We start from the raw sequence: 17,923 nt of genomic DNA on the forward strand, positions 1-17,923 counted from the left end.
ATTTTCCTCTGAGCAGCTATTCAAAAATGTCAGTGCTATAGAACAGTAATGATTTCTTTATAATATTCTGTACTATTAGCATTAAACGTAATGAAGATTGATAACAGGCTTTTCTCAGAAATAAGCCATTTTCCGTCTCCGGCAACAGGCATATTTAGGTCGTGCTTATATTTTCGCAATCCTCATCACTTCATTTTGTATAAACTATTCTAAGGGCATACATCTGTGACAGCGCTGATTACGTCTGCCGTCCTTCCTATGGCTTTCAGAATCACCAAGGAATCTACCACGATATAAACAGAAGGACTCATCACGCTAGCAGGAACAAACGAAGCCATGACAGAGGCACTTTGCACCCTCAAATATTTGCGCGGATGGCAGTCTCTATACGCGTGGTTCTACGAAATGGTAACCTCCAGCGACCCTCGTTTCTCAGCAATTTCAAGTACCATGAAAAATTGTTCATTATTTCTCAAACTTCAGCGGAAGCATACGGAAGGAATTTCTACTGCAATACAATGCAACAGATATATTGCGTGCGCAAAAATTGCTTTGATAATGCAGCACCGAATTCAAGGACACTACGCCTATTCTGCTCATCTTGGAACCACGTTATAATGAGGCTCTGTGCACGCAAGTAGTGGGCACGGGCTCTCACATTTCCTTTGTCCTTTGGTTCTAGCTTCGATTGTTCGAACCGATTTCACGAGAAGGACCATGCGTACAGCCCCTGTGAAGACAGGAGGCAAAAGTAATTGTTTATATACTCCATAAGAATTGAGTACTGGGCGAACTGGAACAGAATCATTGTTCACAGCGCAAAAAGACGTAATCAAATAAAAAAGTCGCGACGACAAAGCGACTGGTATAAGCCGTGCATTTTGTCTTGTGTTCATGAGTAAATCATGAGTAAACCAGCAGTAAATCATGAATAATAGGTAAGTTGTATGTCGACGCGCACTTTATCGTTTTGTCCACCAATACTCCTTCTTGGGCGAGTTGGTTCAACTTGAAACATAAGGGCAATCGCGCAAACCGACGACCACAAGAAGGGAGTCACGTACAAACAAGGGCTGACCTACTGTTTTATTAGGAAGGATAGCACACCTTATCTATGCCAGAGTGAAGCAAGGGAAATGAAGGGAAAAACATGTCAAGGGTGATAGCGTACCAGCAACCCAAGCGCATTACAGCCGATTTGCTTGGGCTTTGATTTTAGCCGTTTCCCGTAGCAGCTGTGAAATGAACTGTCACCGGCACGATGCACTCGATATCTGCGTCCGTGCACCGCACATGTGCGATCAGAACACCGGCGCGCTGCCTGTCTCTCTCTCTCCCTCTCTGTCTGTCTCTGTGCCTGTCTGTCTCTGTGTCTGTCTGTGTGTCTGTATGTCTGTGTGTCTCTATGTCTGTGTCCGTGTGCCTGTCTGTGTGTCTGTCCGTGTGCCTGTATGTCCATGCGCCTGTCTGTCTGTGTGCCCGTGTGTCTGTGTGTCAGTGTCTGTGTGCCAGTGCGTGTGTCAGTGCGTGCGTGCGTGCGTGCGTGCGTGCGTGTGTGCGTCTCTACACGTTTGTGTGTGGGTGTGCGAGCCCGCGCAATCGCGTATGAGCGCTTTCCACTCACAGTGTTCAGATTGCAGTGAAGCTGCGCCCGAAACACCGATAAAGACGATGTAATTGTGTGCCGAAGGCAAGCGTCAATATCTAAACAGCATGCGATTCACCATAAACTTGCGTCGCGAAGCATCGACAGCTTCAAGCTTCATCGCGTGGGCGATTGGTGCGCTATGTGAAGGCTTGCAGTACGCAGTATGCGCCGAGGTTGTAGCCGATGATCGTCGCAGATTTTATTTTCGCGTCTGGAAATGTCGCCTTCGAGAAATTCTAATAAGCTTCTCTAACACAAGATTCATATCTCAGCTATAAAGAATGTCCCATTTCACTGCTACCACGACGGTACCAGGGCGTTCATTGCGCGTAAGTGTGAACCGGCATACCAACCCAGTCTCAAACCCAGTGATCCTTCAGATGAAAAAGATTATTTCTCAATAACGAAATATAACTTCGGAAATTTCCTAATAGTAGATGTGTTGTAGTAGCAGATGTGGTCGTAGTAGTGCTAGTAGAAGAGGAATCAAAGGTATTAGCAGTAGTATTCAGTATTAGTAATAGCGGGTTACTTCTAGTAGCGAAGAATTCGGCACACTGTAAAATAATTTGCACCCTTAAAGGTGAAAAAGGGTGTAATTATGCCTATACCTGACACCTTTACCGTGTTATCTATATAAGGGCCACCCTAAGGGTGTGAGTTACAGACGGATTTACACTCTTTTTCACTTTTCAGCGTGTAAATCATTTTACAGTGCACACTTTCAGGCAGCCTTGCAGAATAACTACGCCATTTGTAGCGAAGCTGTTGATTTCGAGCGTTCTCGATAAGAGTTTTGCAATTATGATCCGTAATTAGTCTGCACAGTTCGAACTTTGCGCACGCATTGTAGTTACCTTTGACGCTATTTTCCCGAAATATAAACAAGGTACCCAGTTTAGTTCACCAAGGACACCGAAGAAACCAAATAGCAACGTTGTATGATGCATGAAAATAGGGGGGGGGGGGGACGAGAGTTCACTAATAATTTTGAAGGCGCATAATACAACTATGAACGTGAATATTTCAGCGAAAATTGCTCTGATAAGGAGCTCCGCTCCCGTCAAGTATCTGCATTGTGTTATCAACAGCTGTGTCGGAAAATTAAAAAGAAACATCCCTGATAGCGGCCGTACGAGACTTACTAACCCGCGATTAAGAAATTTATCACAAAAGCTCTCGAAAGCCTTTACCTTCGTAAAAGACGGTTACCATAACATTCCACTTATTTTCGCTAAATTTCATATAGTTAGCATTTGTAGTCCTGCCAGGGCAATCGACTAAATTGTGTGTCGTACGTAGGACGCATTCGTAAGGCCCCATAGCGGTTGCATACGTAAGTCATTGCCATGTACGCAATTAACCAATTCACTTTCAACTTTGCATATACATCGCCCATTACCTAGCCCCTACTAGTTGTCGCCATACGGTACATAGCTACTTGGCGTGGTCGCTTAGTAGCTATGATGTTAGGTTGCTAAGCAAAATGTTGCGGGACCGAATCCCGGCCAAGTGGGCAGCATTTCGATTAAGGCGAAATGCGAAAACACCCATGTATTTAGATTCAGGTGCCTGTTAAAGGGAAGCTGAAGAGTCTGTTGATTTCAATAAGACGCTCATATACGGATGCGGGAACCTTATAAACCATGAAGGTAAAATTTGGGGGGGGGGGGATTTTTCACTTAGGAGCGACGCAATCGTCAGTTAAAATTGCGCAGTAGCTCCGCCCCCCGTCGAGCGCCGCGCGCTGCTGCTGACGCTGACGATGCAAGCGGAGACCGGAAACCACGGCTTAGTGACGTCAACACAGGTGTTCCGCTCCTTCGCAGTCTCCGCGACCGTGCCTGACCGGGCTTATTTCTGCGTGCGTGCCGTCCTAATCTGCTTCGCTCGACCCTACATTCCTTTATTTGTGTGTATATAGGAGTGGTAGTTGACGTGCGCAGCATCAATTGAACTTGTAGGCCGATCATGCCGGCGTTCTGTGCAGCCTACGCTTGCACGAACACAAGCGGCCGCGACGATGTTCCGATGTCGCATTAGTTCCTGCAAGACAAGCTTTCAGCTAAGTGGGAGGCTGCTGTGAAGCGAAACAATTTCAAGCGCTCAAGAACAAGTGTTGTGCTCTAACCACTTCCTTGACGATTACTACCGGAGTTTATCAATAATGCGTGCTTTGGGTTCTCCTAAAAAAATAGTTAGCACGCTGAACGGAAGGTGCATGTTTATCGCCCACCCTTGACACAGGTTTCATCGCCAAGCGCCGCGAATTTTCTATTAGCCCGTGTGTTGTGAAACAGCCTGCATGCAGCTACCATAACGCAGTGCAAGCGTAAAGTTTACATGTGGTGGAAAGCCTGCTCACGCCAAGACGCTGCACACATAAGAAACCGACCATCTCACGTAGCCGACGGAATTCGCCGGTTACGAGTAACGTGCGGATGGCGCGCTGATGAATGTTCTATACTACACGTGCTACAACAGCCGGTAAACTTTTCCCGCGTTTAAACCATCCGTGTAGACTGCCGACAGCTTTGGGGCAGCGCACAAATGCTGAAGATCGCATCACCGCTTACGTTCTACGAGGAGGCATGCAGCAACATAACACTACAGTTGTTTGCCTGGAAACGTACTCACTGGAATGCTGAATGCAGCTTAGCAAAAAACATACTCGCCAAAGAACATTTCCAACACAAGGAGATACTAACAATTCGCCTTCGTTCGCGTGGAAAGCTGTGCTTGCACAAGCATTTTTTGCTTCTTGGAGAGGCCGGCGCTTCGCAATCGGCTCGTACATGTAGTATGTACAAGTATGTGCGTAAGTGTAGTATGTACAAGTATAAACCCCTTACAAGTGATCTTGCACGCGACAGCGACAGCGCTGCAAGCGAGGCGATGGCTGTCGCGTTCACTCATCGTCTGCAAGCCGAACCATTGTTGACGCCACGAGGTGCCCGACCAATCACAGGCGGAAACAAGGCGCGCGAGCAGGGCGTGTGTGCTGCTGCATGTTTCGTCGAAATAAAATATGTTTGCGCTTTCTTTCACTCAATTTCGATGCGATATTCGAATTCAGAGGGTTGAAAACCACGGCGTACTGCTCTTCACTCATTTTTTCTGGAAAACCCTTCAGCTTCCCTTTAAAGGATCCCAGGGATTCCGATCTCCGGAGTCACCCACTACGACGTGTGTCATCACCAGATCGTGGCTATGGCACGTAAGACTTTATCAATAGCTAAATAAGTAGCTTTCCCGTTTTATTCACTAAGAACGCCAGGCGAATGTCATATCACACATGGAAAAATGACAAAACTAGGACTGTATAATTGTTCGTGGCTCTCCTAGTTATGTCAGAAACCTGAAACATACATATAATTGTGGGGTTTTACGCGCCAAAACCACTTTCTTAATATGAGGCGTGCCGTTTTGGGGGACTCTGCAAATTTCGATCACAAGGGGCTCTTTAACCTGCACCTAAATCTAAGCACACGGGTGTATTTCCATTTCGCCCCCATCAAAATGCGGCCGCCATGGCCTGCATTCAATCACGCGACCTCGTTCTTAGCAGCCCAGCACTCTAGCCACTAAGCAACCACGGCGGGTAACATGAAACTTCGGCAAACACTTTAGGTAACATGAACCCTATTACAACGAAATGTAAAAGTTGTGTAACGTATATTTTCCCAGACATCAAGAATGGTAGCTGAAAATGGCAGCTTTGTATTTCCGAGCACTTGCTAAACGTATTTCCAACAAAAGTTCTATTTGATCCGCATGCGTGACTTGAGGATACATATATCTGATCGTTTATACCAGGAGTGCGTCGAATTTGCTCCTGGCGGCGTTCGTACTTACGCCAGGGCAGGCACGTACCCAGGGGGGGGCCCGGGGGGGCCCGGGCCCCCCCCGAAATCAGATGGCATACCCCCCCCCTCCCCACCCACGCCAACACTCCTCACACATTCCTAAAGCGCTGCCAGATCAATGTTGAGACTTGGCAGCTATTCATCGGTCAGTATTATGCTGCCTTTTTCACTCCTTTTGGATGGCGGTAGTTATCAGCATCTCTTGGGATGTGAAGGCCAGTTTTCTCATAGATTCGGCGCCCGCGAGATTAACTCGAGATGCGTTCATTTGTCACCATCCATTCAACTGTCACGCGCATAGCTGTTGCTTTTGTTAGTTCAACCTTCTTTGTTTAGGCTCATCCTGGGACCACGAAAGGGATGCGGCTGGTCTGTACTCTCGTGGAACGAGTTGCGGGCGGAGAAAACGCCAATTGCGTTTAACTTTTCCTTTTGCTTCATTATTTCCCTGAATGACAGCTCGTCGCGACGCTGACAGATGTCCGGAATCATATACACGTGATATGGGTTAGATAAGGTGAGAAATAAAATAATGTGAAACAGCGTCCACCACAAAAACCTGCAATAACCCTCAAACCCATAATCAAGATGACTGTCGCCCGTTACCTCGTCTGGTTTTTCCCTAATTGTATAGCACTTTTCCTGCAAAATTGGCAACTGGATACAAAAATCGCAAGGAGTTGAGAAATCAAGCGATCTACTAAGGGAGAGAGCCAAGGCAACAACCAAACTGCAAGGAAAAGCGAATTTAACAACCGATCTAACAAATATAACCGCTGCTTCGTAAAATATTTATGGATCAACATCTTTTTATTTAAATAGGAAGTAGAGAAAACGCCGTCCGAAGCGGAGAACATATACGTGTTTTGAATGACGCTTCTACAGTTATCGGTCGAACCGCCTCACGTAGCCACTTCTCTATTGTGCTTATGTGGGTGTTTTTCTAACCTTTCGCGGTGGGCGCACTACGTCTACAATCGCAGTATCCTGCGCTCTACGCGGTTGTATGGGACTGGTGGCCACACAGCGGTACGCAACTTCCCACATAACAACACGAGTCGTTTTCGCACTTGGAGCAGTAAACGAGGAATCCAAAAGAACTGTGATTGTTCCGCAAATATATATTTCGCTGTAATTCTTCCAGAGCTAATACAAAAAACGCTACTATAGTCGGAGACAACTTAAGTCTACAGTGAAGCCTCGCCCACGCCCTCATTACAACCAGCAGCATCCACGAGGCTGCAAATAATCCGTACTTCAAACTTTTCCTGTTACCCAAATAAGGCGGTAACCACAAAAAAGTAACATTATTAGCGCTTAATCTTACACGTTTTCCCTCGCCTATTACAGTGGAATGACGAAAGCCTAATTCTTTATTGAACTGAAATGCTTGCTTCGCTGCAACTATTTATTGTCAAGCTTCACTTCAGTTGGCAGTGAAGTTTCATGAGTAAACCGGCTCAGCAGTGAAAAGAACTGTACCGCAGACTTTTGAAGAGTGAAATACACTCAGACTCCGTACACTTTGTCTATGTCTGTTGCATACCTCATTGGTTCCACCGATGGAAAAACTCTTCAAGAACAGCGGACGATCCGGAGCTATCAAGCACGACGCCATTTTGATAAGGCCGCATGACGATGATTTTGTTTGCTTCTGTGATTAACTGGCGGAGTAATATTGCTACATGCGTGTGGTATTTGTTTGAACGAGGCGCGTGGGTGCCATCACTCCAGAAAAGAGGAGGAAGAACGAACTGGGCTCACGCTGTGAATCTAACCGGTCAGCGCTGCAAGCGTTGTTGTAAATATAACCTATAAATAGTTTCTCGTCTTACTGACTCGTCTTTCGCGTAATAATATCTACAGATGTTCTACAGCTACCTTAATTCTACACAAGAAAAGCAGGGAGATACCTATGGAGAAAGGGGTCAGACAGGGAGACACAATTTCTCCAAAGCTATTCACTGCTTGCTTAGAAGAATTCAAGCTATTAAGCTGGGAAGGCTTAGGAGTAAAGATCGACGGCGAATATCTCAGCAACCTTTGGTTTGGCGATGACATTGTTCTATTCAACAACAATGCAGACGAGTTACAACAAATCATTGGACACCTTAACAAAGAGAGTGTAAGAGTGGGGTTGAATATTAATATGCAGAATATAAAGATAATGATAAATAGCCGGCCAAAGGAACAAAAGATCAGGATCACCAGTGGGCCTCTAGTGACTGTGAAGGAGCACGCTTACCTAGGTCAATTAATCACAGGGAACCCTGATTATGAGAAAGAAATTCACAGAAGATTAAAAATGGGTTGGATCGCATACGGCAGACATTGCCAGCTCCTGACTGGAAGCTTGCCATTATCATTGAAAAGTAAGATGTGCAATCAGTGCATTTTGCCAATGCTGACATATGGGCAGAGAGTTGGAGACTGACAAAGATGTTTGAGAGCAAGGACCACGCAAAGAGCGATGGAACGAAGATTGCTAGGCATAACATTAAGATACAGAAAGACAGTTGTTTGGATCAGACAGCAAACGGGTATAGACGATATTCTAATTGACATCAAGAGGAAAAAATGGAGCTGGGCAGGTCATGCAATGCGCTGGTTAGATAACCGTTGGACCATTAGGGTTGCAGAATGGGTACCAAGAGAAGGAAAACGCAATCGAGGATGACAAAAGACTAGGTGGAGCGATGAAATTAGGAAATTCGCGGGCGCTAGTCCGAATCGGTTGGCGCAGGACAGGGGTAATTGGAGATCGCAGGGAGAGGCCTTCGTTCTGCAGTGGACTTAAAACAGGCTGATGATGATGATGATAACGACGACGACGACGACGATGATGATGATGATGTTGATGATGATGAAGGTGGTGGGCCCCCCCCCGAAAAAAAATCCTGGGTACGTGCCTGCGCCAGGGTAAGTGGCTAAATTTTACGTCGCTCTTGACATATCTCATAACGCCCCCTAGATCTTGCATGCGTATTTTACTGCAATACTTGTAATTAAAGCACACATTGAAACATCTGGGTACATGCTACCAATAGCCTGCCCCTTATGGTCAAATATAAGCAAGGTGGCTTCTATAGTCGACCGAGACAGCATATATGTCAAGTAGTCGTACGATCCCTGTATCCCCCTATCAAAAACTGTCATATGAACTCGCATGAGACATATAGATTCATATGAGGCATGCATAAATGTAAACGTGCTTCGTATAAATCCATATGGGTCTCGTAAAGGTTCCTGCGTCTTTCGTATCGATTTATACCCGCCTCGCATTCTGTTATATGCGACTCGTAATATTCATACACCCCTCATAAAGAGCGACGTGTGCCTCGTATAAATTCATCGTTAGGATGGTTAGCCGAACCTGTTCGTTGTGCATGTTGAGCGTGTTGGTTGATCTGACGTGAAAGGCCGGAATACGACGACGGGCAAAGAGAGAAACACACAGCGCTTGTTTCTCTCTTTGTCCGTGGTCGTCTTCACACCTTTCATATCAGACCGTATAAATTCAGTTAAACCTCGTGTACGCACATTACACGAGATGCACATGTGCATCTGGTGCAAACGTTTACTCATTTCCCATGAACCTCTATACAACCACTGTGCAAGCGCAGTACTGTACACGTGTTTGCGAAATGTTTACACACCCAACGCTGTTCACGTCATAGATAAATAGAGTAAATTGCCTATTGTTATCAGCGCGCAGCATGATTTCGTGATGGAATTTTAAATTAATTTCTTTTTAGTAAAAAGGGAGCAGATACATTGTTGCATAACTCCTATTCTGAACACTGCGAGTATGATAGCAGACACGTAAAGTTGGCTGCAATGCATCAAGAATTGTGTTACGTATACATAAATATCGTCCACGCAGAGGCACAATGAATAAGCCAGCCAAGAATCAGAGTATCGTCCGGTAACCAGAAAATTGTGCCACCAGCACATACATCTACAGATGACCAAAATAATTTATTGGTAGTCTAACATTATGAATACAAGGCATGTAGCTGGAATTTAGGCGTAAATTTTTGTGAAATGAAAAAATTTACGCTATAATGAAACTGCAGGTAGTGGAACAGACTCATTGTAGAAAAAATGATTGTACGCATACAAGCACTTACTGGAACTTTATGAAACTCTTGCTGGTACAGCTAACGCCTTAAGTGGAAGGTGTGTAGACAGACTGGAATGGTTGTCAGTTTGGCGTTGCGAGTATGGCGTCGTTCCTCGTTTGCAGGTGCCCAGGCTCAGGATTGTCGCTTTTGTTCAGCATCGCTGGAACGTTCTTCGTCGGTGGTCGTTTCGCGGAGACGCCGTTTATATCCTTGTTGCTGTTCCTTTCGGCGCTCCTTGTACTCATGTTGTTCTTCGGACGTAGGAGCTATACGTGTCCACCCATCGATAACGCAGTTATCGATAACGCAACGAGGACGCAGAAAAATCTACGTTCTTACCCTTGTGCCTAGGGCCACTTTGGGTCCCACTTGTGTCAAAGGCGCTTTACAGGTCCGCGAGCCCACAGGGGCATGTGCCATTAAGCGTGGACCCTTTCTTCACTATCACCAGGCTCGTCCCACGTGATTATTTCTGTTTACGGATGCCCAGAAACTATGGAAGGTTATTCACATACAGGTTCTGAGACATCATAACCGTTTTTTTCACAAGTGGTCTTGGATGTAGCCCTCTTTTCGCTGCTTCAGGGACCGTGCCCATACTTCCAGCAGATTACAAACTGGCCTTCTTAGTAACCCGAATACTTCTGAGGCCAGGAAAACAGCGAAACAACAAGCGGCATGTAAAGATCGAATGAAGAGAAACTTTGACAGAAGGCGCAGCAGCGACACACAAGATATACGACCCGTTGACCGCGTTTGAGTATGGAAAGGCAGTGTCAATTCCAATGAGAAGTTCAGTGGACCCTTCCAAGTAATCAAGACTGATTCGCATTATGGTATCCTGAAGACCATCTGGTACTTGAGAGACTCCGGGCAGGCGGAGTACGCCTCCATCAGCAATGTGTTCAAGTGTTACACCAGGAAGTGTGAACAATGAAGTCCGGCGGAGTGAAGCGGGCTGCTTCAGAAGGGTCATAGAAGGCGATGAAGAGCGATAACAAGGGGCAAGAAGAAGATACGAGGGTGGAGGTGATTAAAATTGGGGGACGACACCCGTCTCTTTACATATGTGTCTCAGTGAATCCCTTTAGGAACGCTACAACTCTAGAGGCTGACTGGCGATCTTGAACTTTTGTTCGCTTGACAGGTTATTCAGTATTATCTTTGCTTTCTGGATATTACTTTTCAATCCCACTGTTACACTTTCTTTGTTAAGGCCCTCATTCATTTGTTGCAGCTGTTCCCAGTGTTGCTGAACAGGACGATGTCACGTTCCGAAGGTTGCTGATATACTCGCCGTCGATCCTCACTCCTAAGCCTTCCCACTTTATTAGCTTGAATTCTTGCAAGCATGCAGTGAATAGCATTGGAGAGGTTGTGTCTGCTTGCGTGATAGCTTTTTTGATAGCTCTCTTACTACTTTTCTTTTGGAGAATCAAGGTAGCTGGGGAATATTTGTAGATCTTTGTCATGATATTTAAGTATGCCTCTTGTAATGCTTAATTACGTAATGCCTCTATGACTGCTGGTGTCTACTGAATCAAATGCATTTTCATCTTTCCAAGCTATATAGAGTGATTGACTGTATTCTGCAGATTTCTAGATTACCTAATTGATAACATGGATGTGATCCATTCTAGTGTCTCTTTTCATGAAGCCTGCCTGTTCTCTTGGTTGACTAAAGTCAAGGGTTCCTCTGATTCTATTGGAAACTATCATGGTGCGCATTTTATACAATACCGAAAGTAAGCAGATGCACGCATAATTTTTCAATTTTTCAACATTTCCCTTTTACTATATTAGTATAGTGCCCGCATTCTTCTACTCCTCTCAGACCCCTGAAGTTGTGAGGCATTTCGTATAAAAAGGAACGTATTCTTTTCAAGCATGATATCTCCACAATGGTAGTTTAAATCAACTGCTATTCCATCTTCTTCTGGCGTTCCTTCCTATTCATGTCTTGCAAGGCCATTTTAACTTCATCGCTAGTTGTGGGATGAGCCTCTCTATCCTGTCCGTTATTGCTTCGAATGGACTTAGCGTGACTGTTCTAGGTACTGTACAGGTCAGTATAGATTTCTTCTGCTTCTGTTATATCTTCGAAATTCCTCATGATATTAGGCTGCTCAACTTTTAGTCGATACATCTTGGCAGGTGTACACATTGAAAAAGCTATGTGCTGAAAGTGCGCTTTCGTTTGATGATTGCCAGCCCTAGGAGTCGGAACTTTATGCGTTTTTATCGTAGTGCTGGTAAGATAGCGAACTGGCCGTTACTTTTCATGTCTTATATATGTCGCACTCATATTCATAATTATCCATCGAACCCATTCATTGAGCAGTAAGCCTAATGATATAGTGTGTACGTAGTCTGCTATGACATGGTATGCAACAAGGACAAATTAATTATATAGCAGTCCACGTTAAAACTTGCTCGTGTGACTTCTATATTCTCGTGCATTTGACCAACACAGTTTCCGAATTCTCGTGTTCTTTCATTGATATTTTCTTTGTTCCATTTACTCTACTTCACTTATTAAGACAAGTCTCATTCAAAAACTGAGCAACTCCAAAATTCATATTTTGATGGGGATGCATTTCCGGCAAATGATTTGGCAAGAAATGTATGTAACATCACAATATTCACTTTTGCATACCACTGCGCCGTGGTGGAATGTATAGCACATCATTCCACGAACTAATGGCACACAACACAATAGCGAAGCTGACATTCCACAGTGAATACTGGAATAGTTCAGTATGTTTACAAATGAAACAATGTAAGTTTTCTATTAACGTTGTTTATTGATTCAGTTTGTTTTTCGGCTGATGTCAATTAGGGGCAGCAGGCATGGAGTACATTTCCATAACGAACAGTTTCGTTACTATGTTGCGCTTCTGCTATAGCTGTCTTGTATTGTCAACTGCTTGTTCACAACATGAGAAACCAGCTGGCTGAAGCAGCCACATAAATAAGAAAATTTGTGCCTGCATAAGTTTTCATGGCAGTCCTAGCAAACTAGACGTTTTAGCATAGTTATAAGTCTACAACATTGCTGACCAAATGTTACGGAATTTTGCTTCTCCAGTTTGTGTTGAATAAAAGTTGGGCTTAATGGGCACCAGTATGTGATCTTTTTTTTTGTCTCTTCCAAGGCATCCCAGCCTCCTTTTTATACAGTGCTGGCTTTCCGTCTGTGAACGTGCGGAGCAACTTAAGTAAAGACAGGTTGGGGACACGTATATTTGAGTTAACCCAAGTTTAAATGAATGTTACATTTCTATTAACCATCAAAATGACAATTCACATTTTGCATAGCTGATGCCACATTCACAATAAATAAATGAATTTGGTAAGTGGTGATGTAAGCAATAAGTGAAGCTTCGGGTAGCTTTCAATTTTCTGTATCTACCAGAAGATGTGAAATTACAGTTCTGACTTTTTTTGCTCTATTATATGCCAATGACGTAGTGTTTCAAATTAGGAATCAGTTTAGTCTGACAGGCCTGCACAGAGCTAAATTGTTGTGTATTGGTTCGTTGTATACGTTCCAACACTACCTAACCCCTTTACAAAGTTGCTTTCTTTTTACATTCTAGGTGCCTTCATGGGAAATGCAGCCCGAAATCTGCAAGCCGAAAAGTGGCGTAAAATATTACAGCTCCTTCCTGATCAGGGCACAAGTACAGATGAAGATGTGACGATGATGGTGATAATGATGCGGTGCATAAAAATTGCTGCTTGGGTAACAGAGAAAAAAAAATGCAGCATTGTGTCGCAACTTAGATGCACTGCGGAAGGAGAGAGGTGATCTCCAAGCACGACATAACCGTCTTGAATAGAGTCTTACGAACAGACATGGTTAGGAGTAGCCATTTCGTTACAATTTTTTTTAAATGTCTTAGGCTTCATGGTTCAACTCAGTACCAAAAAAACGAAGCAAAATAACGCAAGAATTCAATGTTGAAACAAACCATCACAAGCACTGAGTTCCCCTTTTATCTATTTCATACTCAAACAAAGAATAAAAAAAACGTGCGCAGCTTCTACCAGTGGTGAAAGGCTGGAGTCAGCAGCGGAACTTGTGATCACCTAGCTTTTACGTGTTTTGCCTAAGTTGTTAGCAGGTTTTGCGAGGTTATGATATGTTTTGCTAAGTATTTTTGGTAGTCTTCGTTTAGTCACTTCTAGGTTTTGCGAGGCTACGCTGGGTTTTCCTAAGTTGTCTCGGCGGCCTTGACTCGGCTTCGCCACTTGTCTAGACTGTGCGCAGCAAAAGAAAGAAAGAAATAACATGTTCCAACGGATGCATGAAGGAATGGTAATGAAGTAATAAATGTAACAACACTACATATGCAGAATTACCTTGAAATCTGTCAATATCGCAATCACAAGAAGGGACAGACTTGGCAGTGCTCATTCATTGAGATACAAGAGTACTCCACATAATAACTTTGGTCACTACAGCAGTAATCATTAACGGTAGCAATATAACAGCCCAGTGTTGTGTTGCACGTCACGGAGCACCGTCGTTCCGTTTCACCTAGCTAACACCGCATGGCACGCACACAGTACGCAGTGTTCATGAATTAAATTTTTCAACTTTGCGTAGCCTTGTGTGCATGGAGGAACAACCTACTCCCACGTAATATCAGTGCAGACCGTCGTGCTATCAGATCCATGTGAAGTTATATTCTTCTACCATAACGCCATACGAATTGGGTGCAGGCACCACTAGGCTGTTATCAACAACTGTAAAAACGCATTGCGGTGCCGTCATGGACGCAACGCGTCCTGTCATTTTCACATAGGGATTTGCCGCTTGATAAGAGATATAAAAGTGCTTGCTCTATCTGTCGTTACCGTACGGCCAGAGTGCACTAACAGACTGGCACCGTAAACGCGCTGTGCCCATATTAGTTCCAATATTCACTCCATCTGAGTGCCGCTGAAATTTTCCTCTCGAGATCCTGTAAAACTCCTGGAGGGCACTGCAAACAAACATGGGGAACTACTGTTCCACGCCAACTGTACATTTTCGACCGTGTTCATGTCGTCGTGGCTTTGCCTGCGAGATGAGCCTGTGCGTCGCCGCAGTGCGGGCTGGAACGTTGCCAGAGCGCATGCATTGGTGCTAGAAGATTATACAAAATTGGCTGCGCGCGCTTTTAGCACTCGCTTGCGTGCCAAGAACCCGATCTCTCACGTTGGCGCGCAAACACTTGAAGGGCGTGTGCATCGACCAGTGTTCAGATGGCAGATGCTCAGATCAGATCAGATGGCACCTGTGCGCAAGGCCACGTACTTCAGCACCGATCAAACCTAATAACTGCTCAATGTGGTGTTGTGGACGTGTAGGAATCTGAAGGGCATATTAGAAACACCAATTAGGGAGTGTCGGTGCAGTGCAGAAGCAACATCTTCATAGTAAGAAGTATTGCGTGATCACCGCGAGTCAAAATATTCTAAAAAAAATGCTGTGCGTATGTCCTCGTATACTTCCGCTGCGGCCTGCATTTTATGGATAAGGGTGGCCTACCGTGAAGCGATTTTGCCTAGCGTCGGCAAAATTGCGTGCTGGTAACGATTTCCAGCTATCTCGCTCGGTAGACCCCCTGTTTGTCCTAAGGACCCCACAGCGGCAAGTAATGCAAGCATTCGATGCGTGTTTTCTAGGGGTAGCGAATGATGCATCGCATGCGATCAAAGAACAAGTCCTTTTTTTTTTCTTCTAAAACTGTAGGAACGCCAAAATTGCGGCTGTTTGTCTGCTGCTCGAAGCCAATGGAAGCATTAGGCTTCCACAGCGCAAAGCAGAATTTGAGCAGTGCAACACCGCAAAGGCAACGCGTGCGCACTTACTGGCTACTTATTTTTACTGCGAGTAGGTACGTATGCAGATATAGCCTTGGCACCGTAAGCCCAGTAAGTATCTGTAGGAAACTTGTCAAGCGCTGCAGGTAACTGCCATGCCTGTAAGGTTTATCCGCCATAGAAATCAAGTGCATGTTGTTGTCTGCGAACTCAGGAAGCGTCCAGTACATTTCATATTTCTCATAATAATTTTGCTTTTAATTAGCCCTTAACGGACTTCTTTGAATAAGGCTTGCGCTGGGGCTATTTGGAAGGACTTTGGCGCTAGTTGGTATTTCATTATCGCAAACACTAGAACAGCGGAATGACAATACACGAAGAAGAGGACACAACCGGGAGCTGGTTGCTCTCCTCTTATTCGTTTCTCGACGTTCCTGGGTTCTTGCGTTCCCAATAAAGCCTAGTTGGAAGGGCATTACTCACAATCCGGGCTGCGTTTGTTTGCAAGACACACCAGTAACACAAATACGAATGAGGGAATGCTTTAATCATCACGTTCGCGTTCTTACAATGTATTTCTTAAACCTTTACAGCGCTGTTTCTCCTTAATAAGTGACTTCCTAAATATTATACTTAAGTTATATATAACAGCACTATGCTTTAAAACACATAGTGCTCAGCAACCCACCTGAACGGGACCAGTGCCTGACTTTGCCGGTGCACCCCTCTGACAGGCGTTTTCTCTTGGCATGACTAAAAAATTTCTTTCATCGGCGAGCATCCCCGTCTTAGCCAACCAGAAGTATCACAGTGATACGCAGGCCACCAAAGTCGTGCAATAAAATATCGCACGGGCGAGCGACCAAGTTGTCATGTAGAACTAACGCGAACATGGTCCCGAATGTAGGTGCCACTTCGTAGATGATTGACGTGTCGTATGTCTGCACGAGTGGGGCTCGTTTGTTTGCTGCGCGTTTGAGGGGGTTGCACTGTTTCGCTGCGCTAACGGGAGTTTAAATAGGCATTTGTTTAATTTTCTTGCATCTCCTTTTTTATATTTTGCGGTTTCTTTTTTTGATCGGATGAAACAGAACCACGCAAGTGACATCGTACCCCGAATACCTGACATCGAAGTGTTCGAATGCGGTCTCAAATACTTTTCTGTTGTAGCCTGCCGTAACCAGGACAATTTAAAAAGTTCGGTGAATAATGATTCGAAAATGCTGTGTCACGAGCAACACAACACTTGAAACTTCTTGACTTTCCAGCTAACGCCATACAGCTGGTTTCACCCACATGAAATACCGCTTTATTGGAACACTTGGTGCATGAGAGCGTGGACAACTAATACAAGGATGAAAGCAACTATATGCTGCGGAACTCTGAATTGCCTTTACTCAGACAGTAGACGTACCTTTGAATTGAATAAATAATGATGAGGAATACATGACACAGTGACCGGTTGAAAGAGGGAAAAATTAAATAATCTTGTAATGAAACCCTTGGCACATTGGGTAACTGCCATTCTCCGAACCTGATTTGAAGCAGAGCCTTTATTTTCTCTAATGAGCAAATACGGGGGCCTACTTTTGCAAATGCAGTACTATACCTGTAATAAAACAGCAAATGGAGCCATTAAAATGATCACATAACTGTTGGTAGACAAGTTTGGAGTGTTCGGTAGAAGAAAAGAGGAATCACTCCACCGAAAACGATCTTGTTAGCATGAAAAACGCGAGAGCGAAAGTCAAGCTTCAATAACAAGGACAGTCAATGCGAATGGAGGGGGAGCAACGCAGACAAAGCGTCTTCAGGTATATTTATCGGTGCCTTGTGTATTCTGGGTTGCGAAAGACGCGGCGCTTTACAAGTAAATATGGATGCCAAAGTTTTGCGAAAAGATGCTGAAGTTTCATATTCTTTAGATAACTAACCTGACAGCCCAAGAGGTGATACTGCAGAGTTACAACCTCCGACCTATATACATTACAGCTCTAAAGGTGGCCAAATCAAATATTACAAAGATCTCTTTCGCAGCAGCTATAGGCAGCCATTTATACTTCAAGGGAATGAAATGCTACAGCCAACACTTTGAGATGTTAGTTGGTATTGGCCTCTGCTTCCTACAAGCAAAGGAAGAAATTAATATATTTTAATAAAGTGTGACTCTATTCATCCCTAAGTGAACGAAGACAAGTACACAAACCCAAAAGTTATTGCCACATAAAAGCCGCCACAATTAGATTATTAGAATGCAAGCAAAGATGAATAAAAGAACGCTTCTGCAAATTCTTGCGAAAAGCGACAACCTATAATTTATTTTATGGCATCAAGAATATTAAGACAACAGACCTACATTTATAGCAGTGCGGTATATTTTAATAGAGCGATCCGTACGTGTTTTTCTTCTTGCATCTTTGAAATTCATATGGAAATGCGTCACCGTATAAAAAAGAAAGCGCTGATCAACG

General features: G+C 44.4%; 1 protein-coding gene across 3 annotated transcripts in view; it reads right to left on the reverse strand.

Moving 5' to 3' along the window:
- LOC135914273 (L-lactate oxidase-like) overlaps window positions 1-17,923 on the reverse strand; it is a 65,927-nt gene that overhangs the window by 36,918 nt on the left and 11,086 nt on the right. The window lies entirely within an intron of this gene.

This window comes from Dermacentor albipictus, chromosome 8, assembly GCF_038994185.2.
Source record: "Dermacentor albipictus isolate Rhodes 1998 colony chromosome 8, USDA_Dalb.pri_finalv2, whole genome shotgun sequence".
NCBI lineage: Eukaryota > Metazoa > Arthropoda > Arachnida > Ixodida > Ixodidae > Dermacentor > Dermacentor albipictus.